Genomic DNA, 13,662 nt, shown 5'->3' with positions numbered 1-13,662 from the left:
GAGTTCTATAAAGTTCTATACAGTGATAATGATACTTGCTCTGATGAGGCTAGTATAGCGAACTATTTACATAACATAAATGTCCCTGAATTACCCGAGGTAGTAGCTAAAGAATTGGATGAGCCAATTCAAGAAGGGGAAATAAAACAAGTTATCTCATCCCTTAAGAATAATAAATGTCCTGGCCCGGATGGCTTCATAAATGAATTTTTTAAATGTTTCAGGGATATTCTTACTCCCCTTTTACTGGATGCATATCACTATGCTCTTGAAACAAAAACAATGGCGCCATCTTGGTCTGAAGCCACGATAGTAGTATTACATAAAGAGAGCAAGGACCCTACTGATTGCAGTTCATATAGGCCATTATCTATGCTCAACGGAGATGTACGCATTCTCACAGCTATTCTTGCTAGACGATTAAAAGATGTAATAATGCAAATTATACATCCAGATCAAACCGGGTTTATTGCTGGGAGGCACTATGGAAATAACTTATGGTGAGTATTAAATATTATATCTCATCAGAAAGAGAATGAAGTAACAACAGCTATAATTTCCTTAGATGCCCAAAAAGCATTCAATCGCATGTCTTGGAAATATTTAATTCAGACATTAAAGAGGTTTAAATTTGGGCCTAAATCTGTAGATTGGATACACACAATTTACTCGTCCCCACAGGCAGCTGTCAGAGTCAATGGTGTCAGATCGTCACGGTTCAACTTAGAGCGTGGGTGTAGGCAGGGGTGCCCGCTGTTGCTTCTTTTATTCGCAATTAGCATTGAACCAATGGCCCAACTCATCCGGGACAATGATGGCATTAAGGGCATTTTGATTGGCACAGAGGAACATAAAATCTCACTCTACGCCGATGATGTTCTATTATATCTGACAGAACCTGCAACATCAATTCCACACTTGAAGGGAATGATTTATGAATACAGTTATTTTTCAGGTTATAAAATAAATGTTGACAAGACAGAAGCAATGGATATCAATAGTAGCATCTCCCTTAGCGTAAAGCGACAAAGTGGTTTTAGGTGGCCCATGATCTGTTTCACGTCAATTATAGTAAAATTCTAGATACAATTAAAAATGATCTAGAGCGGTGGTCAGCATTGCCTCTCTCTTTTCTTGGTCGCATAGAAACTATCCGTATGAATGTTCTCCCAAGATTGAGGTATTTGTTCCAAATGTTACCAATAATAATACCAAAGTCCACATTTGTTGAATTGGATAAAATTATTTCAAAATTTATTTGGCAAAGTAAGCGCCCTCGCATAAAACTTAAAACACTCCAACGAACTAAAGTAAAAGGGGGGCTCAATCTTCCTGTGTTAAAATACTATTTCTGGGCAGCTCAATTAAAGCCGTTGATATCTTGGATTCAAAGTGATAACCATACGCAATGGTTGGACATTGAACAAACGATGTGCTCTGAACCATTAAAGGTTTTACCTTTTTTAGACGTTTCCACAAAGGGTTTGTCATTGTGGACGAGAAACACCCTTAATATTTGGAATAAAGTACGAGTTGCATTTAAGTTACAAAGAGTTCTTTCAATCCTAACAAGTATTGGACATATGAAATCCTTTACTCCGAATATCCTAGACAAAGGTTTTGCAAAATGGGCCGATCAAGGGCTGGTGTTTATCCATAATCTGATTGATAAAAATAACCTTATGCCATTTGAAGAGCTACGTAGGCATTTTCAACTCCAAAAAACTGATTTTTTTTAGGTATCTACAGTTGCGCTCTTTTTTGACCACACACAAGGAATGGGAAAGAGTGTTAAACCCCACACCAATAGAAAACTTCCTATTTCAATCCCAAAAAGGTGAAGGGGACAAGAAACTGATAACAAAATTATATAGGGTATTTTTGTCAATGGATCAGCATAAGCCTACTCAAACAAAACAAAGATGGGAGGCAGAGACGACCAAAACCATCTCGGAAGAAATGTGGGAGGAAGCATGGGCAGTGGCGCACAAAACTACAATTCCAACACATGGCGGGAGTTTAAATGGAAGATTCTTAGCAGATATTTTAGGACACCAGATCTAGTTGCTAAGATGGACCCCAATGTACCAAGCTTGTGGTGGAGAAACTGTGGTGCAGCAATACCCAACCATACACACATCTTCTGGACATGTCCTAAACTAAAAAACTTTTGGGATGAGGTGTACAGAGCCCTAAACCAGATTTTGGAAGTGGTCATACCAAAGGATGTTACAGTTGCGATACTTGGCATTGTTCCGGAAGAGGTGCAGGGAGGGTCTAAATCTTATCTCTTAAACATCCTCCTTACAGCAGCTTTGAAGTGTATTACAATTAAGTGGATGCAACTAGAGCCACCCACCTACAACATTTGGGTCCAAAAGGTAATGGAACTTTACCAAATGGAAAAGATAACATACATGTTAAGACTTCAAAAGCCTATTTTTGCTGCCCGGTGGGGTCGTGCGGAAGCCTTATTCATGTAAACCCACATTTTGTACACCTAAATTGCTATTTCTCGGATATTGTGTTGGCAGCGCATTGGTATCCCCATTCATTTTCCCTTTGGATGTTGTGATGCTGAAGCCAGGTATACTTTCCTGTAAAAAACTGATTGTGATGTTTATTTTATGGCATGTTCAACGATGTGCTATGACTAAGGTAACACATATTACTGACGTATGATTGTGTGATATGCTGTGTTGTTATGAAAAAATTCAATAAAAAATTTAAGTTCTAAAAAAAAAAAAAGGGCTCCAGAGTATATTTTTTATAATTTTCCTGCTGATAAAGAGCGTGTGAAAAGCGAGTTTTCACCGTTGCTTCTTTTGCAATTTTCCTGGATTATGCTTTTGTGGATTAATTTGTTCACCCGACCTCCAAACCAAATATAACATGTACAATTTCCTCCATGAACTGTGGGCCATTTGAGTGACTTTGTAGTTTTCTGACTCCATGTTGTGAAGTGGATCATATTTGAGAACTTTTCTGCCAAACATATTTGATCCATGATCGGAATGTAGTCGCATGGCAAAAACTATTAAAATATGATGGGAGAGAAAGGAGTGAGGAAAAGTAAATTACAGCTTTTTAAGAGCAAGATGGCGGTGCGCACAGGTGCAGCAGCTTTTAGCTCTCCAATCTGGTGCTTGTTTTTCTTACTTTTTGCGTGTATATTCTTCGAATTTTATAAGCGACCCACAGCTTCAGCTGCCAGAACCTTATTGACCTCGGTCTGAGGTACAAACTGTCGGTTACGAGCGAATTCCATCAGTACCACAACATCCCGGAGGACATAGCAACCAGGCATGGCAATCTCGTTGTTGTAATTACAATTATAATAAAGCTATCCATCCATCCATAGCGAGAACACCGGGCTCTCCGTGGATTACCAGCCTGCCCAGCAGGTGGTGTATAGACAGGAAGAAGAAGCAAGGATGTCGGTCCGACTCTGATACTAGGCTACGTAAACAACCTCACAGGCCAGCATTACCGAGCCTCTTCCTCTCAAACGCCAGATCCATCACACACAAAATGGACAAATTGGAGCTACAGATGGCCACAAACAGCTTTGTGCGGAACTGCAGCGTTATTTTCATCACAGAGATGTGGCTTCACCCGCTAATACCCGACGCTGCAGTCGAGCTAGCACACGCACGCTACATGCTACACCGGCAGGACAGAACCAGTGATTCAGGTAAGAGCAGAGGTGGAGGGCTCTGTGTTTATGTGAACCCCAAGTAGTGCTGTAACAGCAGGGTCATTGACTCTCACTGTTCTCCTGATTTAGAGGTGCTGGCAGTCTCGTGCAGACCCTTTTATCTCCCAAGGGAGTTCACAGTAGTCATTGTGTCTGCTGTTTACATCCCACCCGATGCTAACGTTAGGACAGCCCTTAGCCTCTTGCTCGCCTGTGTAAATAAACAGCAGCTGGCCCACCCAGATGGCATTTGTATTGTTGCTGGTGACTTCAACCAAGCATGTTTTAAGACTGTGCTCCCTACGTTTGTCCAGTACATGAAGTGTGCCACCAGAGGGGAAAATACTTTGGACCAAGTTTAATCAAACATTAAACATGCGTACAAAGTCACTCCCCTCCCCCATATTGCTGGATCTGACCATCTCTGTCTGTCCCTCACCCCCACCTACACCCCCCTGCTGAGGCAAACAAAGCCACAATGAAATACAATCCAAACCTGGCCTGAGGGAGTGCTCTCCCAGCTATACGACTGCTTCTCACAAACTGTATGGGATTTATTTTCCAGCCACAACCTGCAGGAATACACCAACACTGTACTCTTCTACATTAAGAACTGTGGTGACACTGTCACTGTCAACAAAAGGGTCAGAGTTTTTCCAAACCAGAAGCCCTGGATGAACAGTGCAGTCCAGTCCCTATTAAAAAGCCGCAACACCACCTTTAAATCAGGGGACAGGGCCCTGTACAGCGCGGCCAGGTCCGATCTGAAAAGAGGCATCAGAGAGGCCAAGGCTGCCTACAAGAAAAAGATAGAGGACCACTTCACTGTGAATGACCCCAGAAGGATGTGGCAGGGAATAAATCATATAACCAACTACAGAAGCAACAACCCAGGAAATGCTAGGTCTGATGCCTCGCAGACAGACCAGCAGCAATTCCACACCCACCACCCTCCAGCACTAGCACGCTAACACTTCAGGAACATGAAGTGAGACGTGTGCTGAAGGCGGTGAACCCCAGGAAGGCAGCCAGCCCCAATGGTGTACCTGGAAAGGTACTGAAAGCATGTGCTGACCAACTCAATCAATCAATTTTTTTATATAGCGCCAAATCACAACAAACAGTTGCCCCAAGGCGCTTTATATTGTAAGGCAAGGCCATACAATAATTATGTAAAACCCCAACGGTCAAAACGACCCCCTGTGAGCAAGCACTTGGCTACAGTGGGAAGGAAAAACTCCCTTTTAACAGGAAGAAACCTCCAGCAGAACCAGGCTCAGGGAGGGGCAGTCTTCTGCTGGGACTGGTTGGGGCTGAGGGAGAGAACCAGGAAAAAGACATGCTGTGGAGGGGAGCAGAGATCGATCACTAATGATTAAATGCAGAGTGGTGCATACAGAGCAAAAAGAGAAAGAAACAATGCATCATGGGAACCCCCCAGCAGTCTACGTCTATAGCAGCATAACTAAGGGATGGTTCAGGGTCACCTGATCCAGCCCTAACTATAAGCTTTAGCAAAAAGGAAAGTTTTAAGCCTAATCTTAAAAGTAGAGAGGGTGTCTGTCTCCCTGATCTGAATTGGGAGCTGGTTCCACAGGAGAGGAGCCTGAAAGCTGAAGGCTCTGCCTCCCATTCTACTCTTACAAACCCTAGGAACTACAAGTAAGCCTGCAGTCTGAGAGCGAAGCGCTCTATTGGGGTGATATGGTACTACGAGGTCCCTAAGATAAGATGGGACCTGATTATTCAAAACCTTATAAGTAAGAAGAAGAATTTTAAATTCTATTCTAGAATTAACAGGAAGCCAATGAAGAGAGGCCAATATGGGTGAGATATGCTCTCTCCTTCTAGTCCCCGTCAGTACTCTAGCTGCAGCATTTTGAATTAACTGAAGGCTTTTTAGGGAACTTTAGGACAACCTGATAATAATTAATTACAATAGTCCAGCCTAGAGGAAATAAATGCATGAATTACTTTTTCAGCATCACTCTGAGACAAGACCATTCTGATTTTAGAGATATTGCGTAAATGCAAAAAAGCAGTCCTACATATTTGTTTAATATGCGCTTTGAATGACATATCCTGATCAAAAATGACTCCAAGATTTCTCACAGTATTACTAGAGCTCAGGGTAATGCCATCCAGAGTAAGGATCTGGTTAGACACCATGTTTCTAAGATTTGTGGGGCCAAGTACAATAACTTCAGTTTTATCTGAGTTTAAAAGCAGGAAATTAGAGGTCATCCATGTCTTTATGTCTGTAAGACAATCCTGCAGTTTAGCTAATTGGTGTGTGTCCTCTGGCTTCATGGATAGATAAAGCTGGGTATCATCTGCGTAACAATGAAAATTTAAGCAATACCGTCTAATAATACTGCCTAAGGGAAGCATGTATAAAGTGAATAAAATTGGTCCTAGCACAGAACCTTGTGGAACTCCATAATTAACTTTAGTCTGTGAAGAAGTTTCCCCATTTACATGAACAAATTGTAATCTATTAGACAAATATGATTCAAACCACCGCAGCGCAGTGCCTTTAATACCTATGGCATGCTCTAATCTCTGTAATACAATTTTATGGTCAACAGTATCAAAAGCAGCACTGAGGTCTAACAGAACAAGCACAGAGATGAGTCCACTGTCCGAGGCCATAAGAAGATCATTTGTAACCTTCACTAATGCTGTTTCTGTACTATGATGAATTCTAAAACCTGACTGAAACTCTTCAAATAGACCATTCCTCTGCAGATGATCAGTTAGCTGTTTTACAACTTACCCTTTCAAGAATTTTTGAGAGAAAATCACCTGCATCTTCAATCTGTCCCTGTCGCAGGCCACCATTCCACCCTGCCTCAAATCCTCCACCATCATTCCAGTCCCAAAGAAGTCAGCAGTGGTGAGCATAAATGACTACAGGCCTGTTGCACTTATGCCTGTGGTCATGAAGTGCTTTGAAAGACTGGTCTCTCAGCACATCAGAGCCTGTCTGCCTCCCATTCTGGACCCCCACCAGTTTACCTACAGGGGAAACCACTCCACAGAGGACGCTATCACCACAGCTCTCCACACCACGCTGAGCCACCTGGAGCACCAGGGGAGCTATGTGAGGATGCTCTTCCTGGACTTCAGCTCAGCCTTCAACCACATCATCCTGGAGATCCTGGTCCAAAAACTGACACATCTGGGCATCTCCACCCCCATCTGCCAGTGGATCAAAGACTTCCTCACAAATCACCCACAGTCCATGAAACTTGGCCCCCACCTTTCCTCCACCATCACACTCAGCACCAGTTCCCCTCAAGGCTGTGTACTGAGCCCCCTCCTGTTCACCCTTTACATGCATGACTGCTCTCCGACCCATCCCACAAACACCATCATAAAGTTTGCGGATGATACCTCCGTGATTGGGCTCATGTCAGGGAAGACCGACTACAGAGACGAGGTAAATCGACTGACAGCATGGTGTTCAGCTAACAACCTGCCGCTGAACACCACAAAAACAAAAGAAATAATCCTGGACTTCAGGAAGAACAGGGCTGACCCAGCCCCGCTCTACATCCAAGCGGACTATGTAGAAAGGGTAAGCTCCATCAGGTTCCATCAGGAGTGCAGCTCTCTGACAGCCTCTCTGGACTGCCAACACCACAGTGGTGGTGAAGAAAGCCCAGCAACGACTCCACTTCCTGAGGGTGCTCAGGAGAAGCTGCTGGTGTTGTTCTACAGAGCCACCATCGAGAGCATCCTGACGTACTGCATCACAGCGTGGTACGGGGGGGGGGGTGCTCAGCAGCAGACAGGAGAGCGCTGCAGAGGGTGATCATAACGGCCCAGGGGATCACTGGCTGCTCTCTGCCCAGCCTGGAAGACATTGTCAGCTCTCGCTACCTCAGCAGAGCTGCCAGCATCAGCAGACATATCCCACTCCAGAAACCACCTGTTTGACCTACTACCCTCCAGCCAATGGTATAGGTCAATCAAAACTAGGACAAACAGACTCAGGGACAGCTTTCTCCCCAGAGCGATCACTGCGCTGAACAAAAACAAATCACTCTAATCTGCACCTTTCAAGTTTCTTGTGCAATATCTGTAAACCATATGCAATATTCCCATGCAATATGATTCCACAGTTGTAATTCTCATTTTAAATGACTTAGTCCACAATTCATTTCATTTTATCTTATGTTTATATTAGTTGTACATATACTCAGCAACATGGGGTGTGCAGCCAGTACATTCTGAGTGCCGGTCCCAAACCCGGATAAATGAGGGTTGCGTCAGGAAGGGCATCCGGTGTACATATAAGAGTGGAAGAAGGTGCACACAGCTAGACTACATTCTTTATAGGAGATGCAAGCTAAAAGAAATCACAGACTGTAAGGTGGTAGCAGGAGAGAGTGTCACTAGACAGCATAGGATGGTTGTTTGTAGGATGACTTTAGAGGTAAAGAAGAAGAAGAGAGTGAGAGCTCAACAAAGGATCAGATGGTGGAAGCTGAAGGAGGAAGACTGTTGTGTGAAATTTAGCGAGCAGGTGAGAGAAGCACTAGTTGGAGGGGAAGCAATTTTGGACAACTGGAAAAGTACTGCAGATGTGGTGAGGGAGACAGCTAGGGCAGTACTGGGTATGACATCTGGACAGTGGAAGGAAGACAAGGAGACTTGGTGGTGGAATGAAGAGGTCCAGGAATGCATAAGGAGAAAGAGGTTGGCAAAAAAGTTTTGGAATAGTCGGAGAGATGAAGAAAGTAGACAGGAGTACAAGGAGATGTGGCGTAAGTCGAGAAGCGGCAAAAGCAAAGGAAAAGGCATATTGCGAGCTGTACAAGAAGTTGAATAGTAAGGAAGGAGAAAAGGACTTGTACCGATTGGCCAGACAAAGGAACAGAGCTGGAAAGGATGTGCAGCAGGTTAGGGTGGTAAAAGATGCACATGGTAATGTGCTGACAAGTGAGGAGTGTGTGCTGAGAAGGTGGAGGGAATATTTTGAAGAGCTGATGAATAAACAAAATGAGCGAGAGAAAAGGCTGGATGATGTGGTGAGAGTAAATCAGGAAGTAAGAGATTAACAAGGAAGAAGTGAGGGCTGCTATAAAGAGGATGAAGAGTGGAAAGGCAGTTGGTCCAGATAACATTCCAGTGGAGGCATGGAAATGTCTAGGAGAGATGGCAGTAGACTTTCTAACCAGATTGTTTAATAAAATCTTGGAAAGTGAGAGGATGCCTGAGGAGTGCAGACGAAGTGTGCTGGTTCCTATTTTCAAGAACACGGGTGATGTGCAGAGCTGCAGTAACTATAGAGGCATAAAGCTGATCAGCCACAGCATGAAGTTATGGGAAATAGCAGTAGAAGCTAGGCTTAGAAAACAGGTGAAGTTCTGTGAGCAGCAATATGGTTTCATGCCAAGAGCACTACAGATACAATGTTTGCTCTGAGAATACTGTTGGAAAAGTACAGAGAAGGACAGAAAGAGTTACATTGTGTGTTTGTGGACTTAGAAAAAGCTTATGATAGGGTGCCAAGAGAAGAGTTGTGGCATTGTATGAGGAAGTCTGGAGTGGCAGAGAAGTATGTTAGGGTAGTGCAAGACATGTACAAGAATAGTGTGACAGCGGTGAGATGCGCAGTCGGAATGACAGACTCATTCAAGGTGGAGGTGGGATTACACCAAGGATCAGCTCTGAGTCCTTTCTTGTTTGCAGTGGTGATGGACAGGTTGACAGATGAGATCAGACAGGAGTCCCCATAGACTATGATGTTTGCAGATGACATTGTGATCTGTAGTGAGAGTAGAGAGCAAGCTGAGTCTAGTCTGGAGAAGTGGATATATGCTTTGGAGAGAAGGGGAATGAAAGTCAGCAGAAGCAAGACTGAGTACATGTGTGTGAATGAGAGGGAGCCCAGTGGAATAGTGCAGTTACAAGGAGTAGAAGTGGTGAAAGTAGATGAGTTTAAATATTTGGGGTCAACTGTTCAAAGTAATGGAGAGTGTGGTAGAGAGGTGAAGAAGAGAGTGCAGGCAGGGTGAAGCGGGTGGAGAAAGGTGGCAGGAGTGATTTGTGACTGAAGAATATCAGCAAGAGTGAAGGGGAAAGTTTACAAAACAGTAGTGAGACCAGCTATGTTGTATGGTTTAGAGACAGTGGCACTAACAAAAAGACAGGAGGCAGAGCTGGAGGTGCCAGAGCTGAAGATGTTGAGATTCTCTTTGGGAGTGACAAGAATGGACAAGATTAGGAATGAACATATCAGAGGGACAGCTCAGGTGGGACGGTTTGGAGACAAAGTCAGAGAGGCGAGATTGAGATGGTTTAGACATGTGCAGAGGAGGGACCCAGGGTATATAGGGAGAAGGATGCTGAGGATGGAGCCACCAGGCAGGAGGAGAAGAGGGAGACCAAAGAGGAGGTTCATGGATGTGCTGAGAGAGGACATGCAGGTGGTTGGTGTGACAGAGGAAGATACAGAGGACAGGGTGAGATGGAAACGATTGATCTGCTGTGGTGACCCCTAACGGGAACAGCCGAAAGACAAAGAAGAATATACTCTGAATAATTTACCGTTAAATTTCACTATCTTTTATTTGGCTAAAAATTACTCGCACCACGGAACGCACCTTTTTGGAGTTGCACTCAAATCTCGTAATGCAAATTACAGTGACCATAAAGACGATTCTGATTCTGATTTTTGCGGGGACGATTTATTAGCACGTCAGACTGCAGCTCATTAGAGCGTCTTTTATCTGACTCATGAAGATAATCATATCTGTGGACTTTTCTGCCTAACACATCTGATCCATGATTGAAGGAATGCGCATGGCAAAAACTATTAAAATGTGACGAGAGAAGTAGTGAATCCATGAAAGTAAATCACAGCTCCACCCCCTTTAGGCATTAATGAGTTCATTGTTTGGCTGCTGTGAACATGGCACCATACAGAACAAAGCCCAGACACTGGCTTCATTTTGGCTCTTCCAGGTCTCTATAGAAAACGAATGGGTGATGTCACGCAGGCTCAGTCTATGGGTGAAACCTGATCATGGCAAAATATCTACTTATCTGAGATAGAGTCCTGTTCAAATTTCATGGAAAATCCAATAGATTTTTGTTGATTTTATCAGTGGCACAAGTGCAAGTGCACAGTGCATTTCTATACTTTCCTTCTGGCCTTACAGGCAAACATGAGGTCCTGATAAACTGAAACAAACTTTTAAGCTGAAGATAAGTGACCTTCAAAACATCTTCCTCCCAACAAAAAAATAATTTGTCATCAATTAGACACTGTAATCAAAATGAGGACACAAACATGATGCAAAATTTAACATTTATTTTCCTTTAAATGTTCTTGCAACTTCAAATTAACAAAGTACTTCAAAATGCAACAAGCATTACATACATTTCCTTAACTGACAACAAATCACAAAAAATATGGTGTACTGTTGTTATAACAACATATGATTCTGTTGGAGTACAAAATATATAAAATGTCATATAATAATGAAATAGTCATATATGCTGCTACAAAAAAAAAAAAAAAAAAAAAATTAAAATTACCTGAAAATGACCTGAATTCCATGACTTTGTTTGTTTTTACACTGAACACATACAATGGTTACATTATGAATATGTTAAATGTCTAGGCAAGTATTTTATAATCACTTATAGTTAAAATATTACTATAATTTATTAATATATGAACTTATCAAGGATGTCAACAGCACTTCCAGAACATCTGTCCAATTATCAAGATGACAAATTAACTTTACATTTACAAAAAAAAAAAAAAAAAAAACACATACAAACAAAAAACCAGAAAAGGCTTAGCCTTATTCCAAGTGCACCCTAGAGTAATGCTTTATGTCCCACACCATGTCTCACCCTAACTACAATGGCAGGAAAGCAAGAAAAACATCAGCTAATAATTTCTGTCCAAAAGCACAATGGTGTTTTATATTTGCATACCAGATGCCACAAAAAACCTCAGAAAAATCACAGTACACTTTTTCATTCTGTTAAACCTGTGGAAGATTATGAATAAAACTAATAAAACATTTAGTCAATCTGAAATTTAAAAACTAAGGGCACATAATAAGAAAATCCAGTTTTGTACATTTTTCAGATTTATTTGTACTTTTGTGCATTCTGCTTTTATTGATTTACCTTTTAGAAATATGGAAAACTACTTCTTCATATAGAATAAAGAGAGTGTGTAGTTGAACACTAAATGCTTAAACCAGTGGTGTCCAAAGTCATTCCAGAAAAAGGCCAAGAGGGTGCAGGTTTTCTTTGCAGCCACTGACTCCAGCAGGTGATTTCATGACCTCATCCCATCTGCTCAAAGTGATGTTAATCAGTGGAATCACCTGCTGGAGTCAGTGGCTGCAAAGAAAACCTGCACCCTCTCAGTTCTTTCTGGAATACTTTGGAAACCACTGGCTTAAACACTCATACTTGGCCACATTTGCCGTAAAAATCCTCTCGAGCAGGCACACCATTAGGAACCAGTCGGGAAAAGTCACTTTTAAATAGTAAATTCAAATTCAATTCAAATTCCCAACTTCATTTGCCCAATCTGCACTTAACTCAAGAGAGTCCAACACAACTCTGTGTAACTTAAGATGAATTCTGGTGTACATTCCATCCTCCGCTTGGAATAGCTTGGGGCCAGTCTTTCTGTGCTTTGAGTGAAAACTGGACACAAAGTTGCAATGAGCCTACACCGAGCCACCAGATCTAAGGTTATTCAAACAGAGATAGTTTGGGGTACAACTGAACTTCAAAATTCTTTGAAAAAGTTCAAAAGCAGTAGTTTAAAAAAGCGTTCACAGAGCTGCATGCTAAGCCCCCACTGAGCTGGTCACGAGCTGTGCAGTTGAATGCAGAGGAATACCTAAACATATACGTCACCATCCAACCAACAGTACATGAGATACACTCAGAAGAAACAATATTAATAGAGGAGAGGTGATGCCATATTGACTTTAAGTCTGTTACAGCTCTGAAGTTATGGCTCTGCTCAAGATGAAGCGCTGATGAAATGTCATAGCTGCTTACACGTAGTTCTAAATCTGCACTCCAATCCAGCATAAATGCTAGACTCCTTCCTTCACTTAATAAACTGGCTGGTGACCAATTAAGAAGACGATCCTGAAAGTTCTGCAATATAGCAGAGGAGTCAGTCTACTCAGAACTAACTAAATATTCAGTGTTTCAAACAATAACACACACACACACACACACACACACACACACACACACACACACACACACACACACACACACACACACACACACACACACCCTCATGTCAGCTACCTGGCATAGTAGCACTGTAAATTAAATAGAGTTGAAGTCTGACCTATATCATAGTGTTTGCATTTGGAGAAGAGCAAATTAACCATAAAACAGTGTGTGTGGTTGTGTTGTGCTCAGCAGTTTAAATTCCGTGTACAGTACACAAAATGCCAGATTTAACCATTGCCAATTCCAACATCATGTACATCTCTACTGAGCTAAAATCAAACCATATCAGACACATGTGACTGGCTTATGGATAGACCAGAGATTTTTAGGGAATCAGTTTTTAAATTCAGCATTTTAAAGTGTATGAAGTTTTAAAATAAAGTCAAACTGAATTTCTACACATTTTTTTAGTTTTTGAGACTAAAGTGGTTTTCATCAAACATCAGTCACATTAGTAATAAAATTACATTGTAACAGCGAAAAGGTAAATGAGTTTTTGACAATGAGGTTTAGCTTAATGAGACATGAAGAGTTTGATAACGCTGATGTGTTGAGTGGGTCTTTGAATGACATGTTACAGAACACTGAACCTGAAGAAGTGATATGGGTTTCTGTTGTGCTCCAAAGTCTAAATGAGGCTTAGTTGTGAAATGATTGGATAATCACTGACCACTTTGTTTTTTTTTGTTATTGCATCTTTCAAAGTAAATATTAATTTTCTAAGA

Source organism: Thalassophryne amazonica, chromosome 1 (genome assembly GCF_902500255.1).
Source record: "Thalassophryne amazonica chromosome 1, fThaAma1.1, whole genome shotgun sequence".
In the NCBI taxonomy this organism is placed as follows: Eukaryota; Metazoa; Chordata; class Actinopteri; order Batrachoidiformes; family Batrachoididae; genus Thalassophryne; species Thalassophryne amazonica.
This window is presented reverse-complemented; position numbering follows the sequence as displayed.